Source organism: Mastigoproctus giganteus, chromosome 4, assembly GCF_048544385.1.
Source record: "Mastigoproctus giganteus isolate SK-2022 chromosome 4, ASM4854438v1, whole genome shotgun sequence".
In the NCBI taxonomy this organism is placed as follows: domain Eukaryota; kingdom Metazoa; phylum Arthropoda; class Arachnida; order Uropygi; family Thelyphonidae; genus Mastigoproctus; species Mastigoproctus giganteus.
In genome coordinates this window covers 4,026,441-4,036,965 of record NC_143578.1, presented here as the reverse complement: position 1 = coordinate 4,036,965, position 10,525 = coordinate 4,026,441, and positions in this window count along the sequence as shown.

The following is a 10,525-nucleotide window of genomic DNA, read 5'->3' as shown; positions in this document are numbered from 1 at the left end:
CAATTCACTTTAATTATTTTTTGTATTTTTTTCTTTTAAATTTCTTTATATATATATTTTTTTTTCTCTTTTCTTTTTTTTTTTCTCTTCCTCTCTTATTTTTTATTTTATTTATTATTATTTTTTTTAACATACAGTATTTTATTTTTACTTTTGCGTAATTTTTTTTTTTCTTTTCTTCTGTTTTCTTTAGTGGTACCGGCTAGAGAAAATAGCAAAAAGTCTGAGCAACTGGTTTTTTATTTATTTATTATTTATTTTATTAGCAATTTCCTTTTTTTTTAATTTTTTACTTTGTATCTATATATATATATTTCTTTATTTTATTTTACTTTTTTCTTAATACTGTTTTATTTTATTTTCATTTTATTTATTTAATTATTTATTTCTTTTTCCTACTCTTCTCTATAAATTTTTATCTTAGTTTATTTTATTTTACTTTTTTGTTTTTTAACTAACTTTTTTTTTTTTTTAATTATGATTTTATTTATTAATTTTTTCCTCTATGCTGGTACCCTAAGTTTGGGTAGCTGTGGGTACGGGATTTGCTGGCACCCACTGGTATAGCACTATTTCCAGTGGGTGTGGGACTTCGCCCTCTTCAGGGCAGACAAAGATTGTAATGGTCTATATCCACTTGGCAATCTAAGGACATATCTAGTTGTGGCCTTCTCGTGGTGTAGACGGGGCATCGGGCATGCTTTCCAGAAGATCGCCTGTCCGGTGGCTAAGATGCCAGAAACAACTAAACAACACATAATATACACAACCATAACACTACACGTTTCTGGCCGCTCTACAGATTTATGCATCATCACAGAGTAACAGGGTGGAGATGAACTTATGTTCCTGGAGCCGCTACACAGAAGATACTATACATACATACATGCGCGCACATCATCTCTGCCCTTGGAGATTTCTATGTCATATCTCTCTACTGTCGACCGGGCGAGGACATTCTCTCGGAAACACAGTACCTGAATCAAGTTCTGGCAGAGCTCCCAGGCTCCAGAATTCTAATCTCCGCTGATGTAAACTGTGCTCTTCCCCCCCCCCCCTCTGACAGTGGCACCCCAGAACAGAGAGGATCCAGGAACGGACACAGAATGGAGGAATTCTTGGCAAAGAGTGGCATTGTCATACTAAACTGTCCAAACAACCTTCCAACTTTTGCCTCTAAACTCTGGGAGGCAAATCTGGATGTTACCCTATCAACAAGATCTCTCGCCCGCTATATAACGGACTGGAAGTTCCAGGAGAGTTGGACCGCATCCGACCACCGTGCCATCACTTTCAACATGCACAGCAATACATCAAGAGCCCATTACCAGCTATAAGCTTCAGAAATACGCTGTGGAAAAGGCAGAGTGGAATGTGTTTGAGAAAGCGATCACTACAAACGCACAGAGACTGTCGACTGGCACTACCAGACCCAAACCCCTTACCTCCACCAGCGTGCAGTCACCAACGCAATTGTAGACGCAGTAAACAAGAGAAAATCCCCACGACCAGGGGATGTTTTCTGGTGGTCTAGGGAACTGGATGCCCTGCGCAGAGAACTCAACCAAAAGAGACAAGCATTCCAAAGAGCTAGGCGTTCCTGCCCCCCCCCAGAGGTGGAGGCCCTCAGGCAACAATACCGGGAAACCAGAAATGCTTACACTGCAATGATCAGGCAGCGGAAAAAGCTGTCCTGGGAGCATCTGGTCTCCACGGTGGGAAACTCATACCCCTGGGGCATAGTCTATAAAATCACAATGAACAAACTGCCCAGAGGTGAGGTGACACCCTGTACCAGGACGCCCCAAGGAAGCATGATGAAAAATTGAAATGAATCAGTTAACAACATCCTAAACACCATATTCAAAACACTGGACAGCCAAAACTCCCCTGAGCAAGAGCAAATCTGCCGGGAGAATGACACATATCACACCATCCTCACAGAGGAACCCTTCACGCAGCTGGACCTAATATCCGCAGCCGGAAAATTAAGAAACAAGAAATCTCCAGGAATGAATATGATAGAACCTGAAATAGTCAAAAAGGTGGCAGAGCTTGCCGCAAATCTTCTCCTGGACCTATACAATCGCTGTTTCCAAATTGGCCACTTTCCCACAGACTGGAAAACTGCCAACATTAAACTGATTCTGAAAAGCCCAACCAAGCCACAACACATGCCTGATTCATACCGCCCAATCGCTCTTCTCTCTGTACTAAGCAAAGTCTTTGTGCAGCTCTACATCAAAGGATAGAAACCTACTACCACTCAGCGTAGCTGTCTGTCCTAGTGGTAGTGGTACTACCTACTACCACTACCACTAGGAGAGACAGATCCACCACTGACGCACTTGAAAGAATCATCACTGCAGATGAAAACTGCCAAAGGAAATACCTCCTCGGCATCTCAGTCGATTTTGTGGGGGCGTTCGACACCCTCTGGTGGCCAAGCGTCCTTGCGCGACTGAGGTGCTCAAACCTTCCCATGAATATGTACAACTGCCTGCAGAATTATCTCACCGAGAGAAAAGTGGTGATCCAGGCACCTTACTCTAGAGTTGAAAGACATATCTGCAGAGGATGCCCGCAGGGCTCTGTGCTTGGACCGCTCCTTTGGAACTATGTATTGGATGAATTCCTCTCCATGGACCTTGGGGATGTCCGGGAGCTGGCTTTTGTGGATGATCTAACTCTGATCTTGGAAGCTGACTCAAGGGCTCAGATGTAAACAACAGCAAATGGAGCCCTCTCCATACTTACGAATGGACCAGAAAGCACCACTTGCAAATATCTCCAACCAAGACTATGACGCCTCCGTAGCCAGGTGGGAAGGAGCAGCAGTGCGTAGCACATGCTTCTTGATTAGACCGGGGTTCGAGCCCGTCACCACCAAATACGGAGGATGCGGAAAGGTCAGGGAATGACCACCGCATATTGCGGAGCAATATGGCCTTAGTTGCTAATGCTCCTAAAAAAACCGAATAACAATAACCAACCAAGACTCAATCCATTCTCCTCAAAGGATACCTAACACCCACAAGGACAGCACAAATTAAAATGAACAACAAAACCATAAAACTGGTCATGGAACAAAAACACCTGGGAATCATTCTCGACAGTAAATTATCTTTCCTACCACATCTGAACTACACCCAAACAAAGATGAAGAAATACACAGCATTGGTGGTAAGGATCGTCTGCCGGGACTGGGGCCAAAAGAGGGGCACACTCGCCCTCCTCTTCAAAACCGTTTTCATTCCAGCAGCTACTTACGCCTCAGTTGTGTGGTTTAACAAGGCTACAAAAGCGGCAAATAGCAGGAAACTAAATATTATTCACCGATGAGTTCTTCTTACCATGACGCGTGCTTGTAACAGTCTCCACCCATGCCCTGCAGGTGATCACGCTTGGCCTGGAGGTGATACGCACAGGCATGCTGTACCAGCTTGCACGAGGAAAGAACACGACATACACGACCACATCACGGACCCGCTGGGAATCGATCCGCAGAATGGAAACGACTACAAAACTACTTCCAATCCGTATGGAGGCGCCTCCGTAGCCAAGTGGGCAGGAGCAGCAGTGTGTAGCACACGCTTCTTGATTAAACCGGGGTTCGAGCCCGTCACTACCAAATATGGAGGATGCGGAAAGGTCAGGGAATGATCACCGCATATTCCCGGAGCAATATGGCCTTAGTTGCTAATGCTCCTAAAAACTAAATAACAATAACAACAATCCGTATGGCAACAACGTTGTATGGAGTCCACAAAAAGGGGGGTGGGATTAATCGCAAGTTCATTCCAGACGTACAAATAACGTATCCAAAATCGCCTTCGTGGTTCTCCCCGGGACTGTATTGCACTTACTTATTAACAGGACACAGTGCTATACGCAGCAAGCTAACAATACTGGGAATAGCCAACAATCCATTTTGTGCATGTGGATCACAGGAGACCTGGGACCACCTGATGCCTGACTGCCGAATCTATGAGGACCTCCGGAATCTATTCATCACTGAGCTATAGTTTATCCCTAAAGACAGAGAGCACTACATCCTAGAGAGTGACATCACCTACACAGCATTGTCCAAATATGCCCAAAGTCTCTTCACAAGAAGGCCGACCCTGCCACAACCACCAAATCCACTTGACTAGACAGCAACCCGCTACCATGAAAACCACAGTGCAACCAACCCAAGCAGCAATGACTTGTTGCCTGGACAGAGCCACTTGATCACAATAGTAGAGGATGATGCCCTCACGAAAATCAGAGCAAACCAGATTAAGACACCCATCCCTGGATATGATTCAAATTCGGAGGAGACTGACTACAGAACGCAACAAAACCTGGAGAGATCTCCACTTCCCCGGCAAATCATCATGAAATGTGACTAACTGAAACACGACTACTGAATGACCAACAGATCTGGCCAGTAAACTCCACTTCCCGGACAAGAGGGATGAAAATGTAACAAACACTGGACTTGACTGCCACTTGCAAAGACTATAATCAAGACAGAATGGACGGGACCTGAATCTCATGAACGACAACTACCTGATTAGATGTCTGTGGAGGCTAGACGGACACTACCGGACTTGACAGTGCAGCTCTGCTGCAAAGCGCCTTATTGGCCATTTAAATTGAGCTCTCTATCTCGATTTACTTTATACCCTCCTCCTCCTCCCCGGTGAGGGGATAACGGTTCTCCGTCTTCGTCCCTCCCTGTGCCGGCGCTCTTGCTGGACCCATCTTTCTTTCCCAATCCCTCGGCGGTAGGGGAGGAGGCAGGAGACTGCCTCTCCTGCCTCCTCCCCTACTCGCCAACCCTGACTTTCTCCTGGTGGGGCATGGGCATGCCCCACTGACTTTTAATGGGGTAATCTTCTCTATTGACTCCATTTCTTCTGTCTTTCTCCCCCCCAGTCTCGAGTCTCCTCTCCCTCTCTATCTGCTCGCCAGCGTATACCCCACAGGTCAAAATTTAATAGTTCTAAATTAAGTTCGCTCACATTTCGGTCTTTCAATCTAGCGATCAACCCACGCAAACGTTTTTTTTTTCTTTTTTAAGGTTCTAGCCACTGAAATCTCAGGAAACTAGGTGGCAGGACCTGCTAGAGTAAACTACAACTACTGGGTACCTGGTCTGCCTCCACGAGGCCAAGTGTGGCAACGTTGGGCTTCAGCAGGGGTCTGGTAGCTAAATGGCCAGAAGAACAACGGTACACGACATCACACACCTCAAGATCCATATACTGTACTTTTAAATCTCTGGCCTTTACAGTGAACTGTATCACACCACAATGTAAACTACACGGAGATGGAGGAAACCCCTGGTGCCGTTTGACACTAAACACACTTTACACTTTACCACCCCTCCTTTCCTCTGGTGGGGCCGGGCCATGCCCCAGTGACCACTGGGGCCGTCTTCTCTATCCTACCCCATTCTTCTGTCTTTTCCCCCAACTCTTCAGTCCCCTTCCCCCACTCTACCTATACACCAGAGTACACCCTAAACATCAAACTTGAATCCTACAAAATTGAACTTCGCACGACTTATGGGGGCTACCAATTCTAGCATTTTCTCCCTTTTTATTTTTTTATTTTATTTTATATATTTTTATTTTTATTTTATTATATTATTATTATTATTTTTATTTTATTTTATTATTATTATTATTTTTATTTTATTTTATTATTATTTTTTATTTATTTATTATTATTATTTTTATTTATTTATTATTATTTTTTATTTTATATATTTATTATTATTAATTTTTTAAGGTCATAGCCACTGAAATCTCAAGAAACTAGGTGGCAGGACCTGCCAGAATAAATAATATCTAAACTACTGGGTACCTGGTCGGCCTCCATGGGGCAGGGTGTGGACAATGTTGGGTCCCATTAGGGGCCCAGCGGCTAAATGACCAGAGGAACAGCGCGACACGACACTACACATATGCATAATCAAGACACTTTTAAACCTCTGGCATTGACAGTGTTCCGTTTCACACCCAAAATGTATACTACGTGGAGATGGGGGAACCCCCGGTGCCGTTTGAGACTAAACACACTCTACACTCCACTCTACACTCTTTCCAGTTTGAGAGGGGAGATAGAGGAAACCCGAGGTGCCGTTTGACACTAAATACAGTTTCCAGTTTGAGAAACCTCGCTCTGCTCAATAAGCTTCAACTTCTGGAATATCTTAAATGCTGATCTCCAGGTAATTTCTCCAGTGGGGAAAACATAACTTATTTGATTCCAATCCTTCTAAAACTCAGTCCTGTCTTATATCTTGAAAAAAGGATTCTTCTGTTCCTATGTTTATCTTTGGTGACATTCCGATTTCTAGGCAAGATGATATATCTCTTTTGGAGATTACCGCGACTTCTAATCTCTCTGGGCACAAGCACATTAGAAATATGCAGCGACTGGAGAGCAGGCACCTGCGAGGTGATCTGATTGAGCTGTATAAGGCCTTGAATGGGTTGAGCAAGCTGAATGCTGATGGGATTCTTCGTCTTGCACAGATTAACAACCTGAGTGGGCACAGTTTTAAATTGAGAAAAGATAAAGTGTACAGTGTGTTTAGGGTCAAGCGGCACCAGGGGTTTCCCCCATCTCCGCGTAGTTTACATTGTGGGTGAACCAGTTGACTGGAAAAGCCAGAGATTTAAAAGTGTATGGACTTTGTATATATTTGATGCCTTGTACCGTTGTTCATCTGGTCATTCAGCCGCCAGACCCCTACTGAGGCCCGACGTTGTCCCACTTTAGCCCCGTGGAGGCAGACCAGGTACTCACTAGTATATAGTTCACTCTGGCAGGTCCTGCCACCTAATTTCCTAAGATTTCAGTGGCTAGGACCTTAAAAAAAAAAAAAAAATCGCGTACGCGTCGCGGGGAGCGCTAGAAGTCCAAAATGTTGGGCAAAATTAATTTAGATTGGTGATTTTAGATTGGTGATTTTAGATTGTGTGGGGCGTGTTCACGTTGCTATCAGATAGAGTGGGGTGAAGGCTGAAGACTGGGGGGCAAATAGACAGAAATATGGAGCCGAAAGGGAAGGCAACTCCAGTTTACAGTGGGGCATGCCCATGCCCCACCAGAGGGAAGAAATAGGGTTGCAGGGTGGGGAGGGGACAGATTACTGTCCCCTCCCCACCCTGCCAGGAAGAGGTGAGACAGTGAACCAGACAAGAGAGCTGGCTCAGGTTGCCAATGTGGCCTGTGTGCATGGGTGGGAGCAAACCAGACCGCAGGGTCAGGTCCGCACCATCCAGAAAAACTTGAGGCTCAGCAGAAGCGATCCAATGTTGGTTTGGCTGAACAGGTTGTGCCAAATGTCACAGTTGGGAGTCATTCATGGGACTGTTGTCCCGTCCGGTAGTCAATGTTCTGGGAAGTGGAGTTTTCTCACTTCTCATAAGAGTTCCAGTCTTGTCTTGCATGAAGGATCAAGCAGTCAAACCTGACATCTGGTTGCGGGTCACTGAGAAGCTTTGTTTGACACATCTATTCGAAGTTTGCAGGCAGAGGAATGGTCAAGCGTCTAGCATACAGGTTCTGGGCAAACTTGGTGAACGCTTCATCTTCCAGTAAGTAGTGTTCCCGGTTTTTGGGATTAAGGCGCACTTGGATGATTAATTCAACACGAAGATCTTCATAAAATTCGCAGTTATACATCTGGTATCCCCAGGTCTCCACAGAGCCACATGCACACATTGGGTTTTCGAGTCCGAGAAGGTGTAATTTGTGGCGGATCGCTCCATGTCCTGTTAGGAGATAGTACTGTACAATCCAGGGCAAAGCCATACCGGATACTGTGGGTATATATGTTGTAGATCGGGGAGGAACCTCCGCGTGACTTCCCCTTTTGTGGAGGTCGTCCAGCGCTGCTGCCAAATCGATCGCAAATAGATCTGGAGCCTTTTCTTCTCCACTGTCCGATTTGCAGTTGGGTCTGTGGTGTGATCCTGGAAGGTAGTTGGATTTCCGCGTCTAAGCTGCTGTAACATGCCTAGGCGAATCACTTCAAGATCAAGAGGGAGGGTCCCAGTGAGTACTTGCAGCGCATGAGTAGATACAGTGCGGCACGCTCTGGTGAGGGTTAATAAAATTGGTCAGTGAATGATGTTGAGTAGCCGACGATTTACCGCCGTAGAGGCCTTATGGTGCCAGACACCAGAAGCATATGCAATCGCAGGGATGAAGGCTGCTTTGTAAAGTATTGCAAGGGTTCTTCTTTTCAGCCCCCAGTCGCGGCGGGTAATCCTGGCAAGCATGGCAGCATAGTTTTTCATTTTCTTCTGGATGTATTTTAAGTGGGGTGTAAATGATAAATTTCGGTCCAGGATCACTCCTAGGTACTTGAGTTCTGTGGCCAACTTGATCGTTCTGTATTGAAGATTTTTATCTGCGGTGGTCTGGTAGGAGTTAGATATCCCTTTAGTAGGATAGATTGGGTTTTGGTGGCAGAGATGTTAAGGTGATGAGTTTCGGTCCACTCTCTTAGTATAGAAAGTGCTGAGTTGGCAAGCGTTTCCAGTTGTGCTCTTGAATCAGCAGAGAGGATTAGGGAGAGGTCATCTGCGTATGCGAGCGCTTGCACACCCCCCAGTTCCAGGGAGAGGAACTCATCCAGCACGTAGTTCCACAGGAGGGGACCCAGTACAGAGCCCTGAGGGCAGCCCCTGTGTACCTGACGTTCAACCTTGCAGTAGGGAGCCTGCACTAGGACCTTCCTATTGTTCAGGTAGCTCTGAATGCATCCATATAGGTTTGATGGCAGGTTGGCAGCTCTTAGTCTTGCGAGGATGCTCTGCCACCAGAGGACGTCGAACGCCCCTGCAAAGCCCACAGAGATGAGAAGAAGGTACTTTCGTTGGCAGTTTGACGCGGCATTCATGATATATTCTAGTGCATCCAGAGTGGATTTCCCCGTTTTGAATCCGAATTGTTTGTCTGTTGTTAAATTTGCTGCGGTGTAATGTACTTCAAGCCTCTGTCTAAGAAGTTGTTCCAGGACTTTGCTGAGTACAGACAGGAGGGATATAGGTCGGTAGGACTCCGGTATATGTTGCTGCTTTGATGGGTTTTTTATGATTAATTTTATGCTGGCTACCTTCCAGTCCGAGGGGAACCAGCCCCGACGAAGATAGTGGTTATATAAGTCTAACAGCAAGTTCGGGACATACTCGGCCACCTTTTTTACCAGTTCTGGTTCAAGCATGTCCAGTCCTGGGGTTCTTTTGTTTTTTATTTTTTGTATGGCAGTTTGTAAATCTTGCAGAGTGAATGGTTGTTCCACTCGGGCCGATTGGTAGGTTTTGTTGGCGTGGCACAGCTGATGCTGTTGAGGTGTGTTGTCCTCTTCGATGGGTTTGAAGGTGGCATTGAGAATGTTGTTGACGGTGTCGTGCCAGTTTTTTGTCATGGTGCCTTGTGGGGTGATGGTGGAGGGCGTGACCTCTCCCCTTGGTAACTTGTTTGTGGTTATTCTATATATGATGCTCCATGGGTCTGTATTGCCGACTGTGGAAACCAGATGCTCCCAAGACAGTTTCTTCCGCTGCCTGATCATCGCAGTGTAGTTATTCCTGGCTTCCCTGTATTGTTGTCTGAGGGGTTCAACCTCAGGAGGTGGCCAGGACCGTCTGGCTCTTTGGAAGGCACGTCTTTTCCTGTTCATATCTCTCCTAATTAGGTCAAGTTCCTGCGACCACCACGGCACAGCGCCTGGCCGGGGGGCCCTTCTCCGGATCGACTGGTCCGCTGCTTGTAGGATGGCATTAGTGACAGCACGCTGGTGTTGATCGGGGGTTTGGTTGTGGAGGTTATTGGAAGACAGGTTCTCTGTGTTTCTAATTATGGCTTCTTTAAAGTTGTTCCAGTTGGCCTTATCAACGGCATATCTGTTGAGTTTGTAGCTGTTTGTTGGAGCCCGGTGAAGCGATCTGTGCATCGTGAAGGTGATAGCCCTATGGTCTGAGGAGGTCCAGTCTTCCTGTACCTTCCAATCATTTAGGTGCCCAGCAAGCGATCTGGTAGCCATTGTTGCATCTATAGTGACCTCCCAGAGAGTGGAACTAAATGTGGGGAGATTGTTTGGTCGATTTAGGACAACGAAGCAGCTGTTAGCCAGGAATTCCTCCATATATTGGCCATTCCTAGTTCCTCGACGTTCAGGAGTCTCACTATGCCACAATGGCGATCGACAGTTTAGGTCCGCAGATACGAGGATCCTAGAATCCACAAGTTCTGTTTGTACTTGATTTAGGTATTGGATGGCTGGTTGGATGTCTGCTCCTGGGCGGCAGTACAGAGAGATTATATATAGCTCTCCAAGTGGAGTAACAATGTGAGCGCAGGCCGCCCACTCCAAGCACAGGTGTGTTATTCTTGTCACAGTTATGTCAGGATTCCTGACAGCCACCGCAGCCCAGGGGGTGGCTCCCTCTACATGAACAATTTTGTAGCTGAATGGGTAACCCCGGACAGCACCCGCGCAGGTGTAGGACTCCTG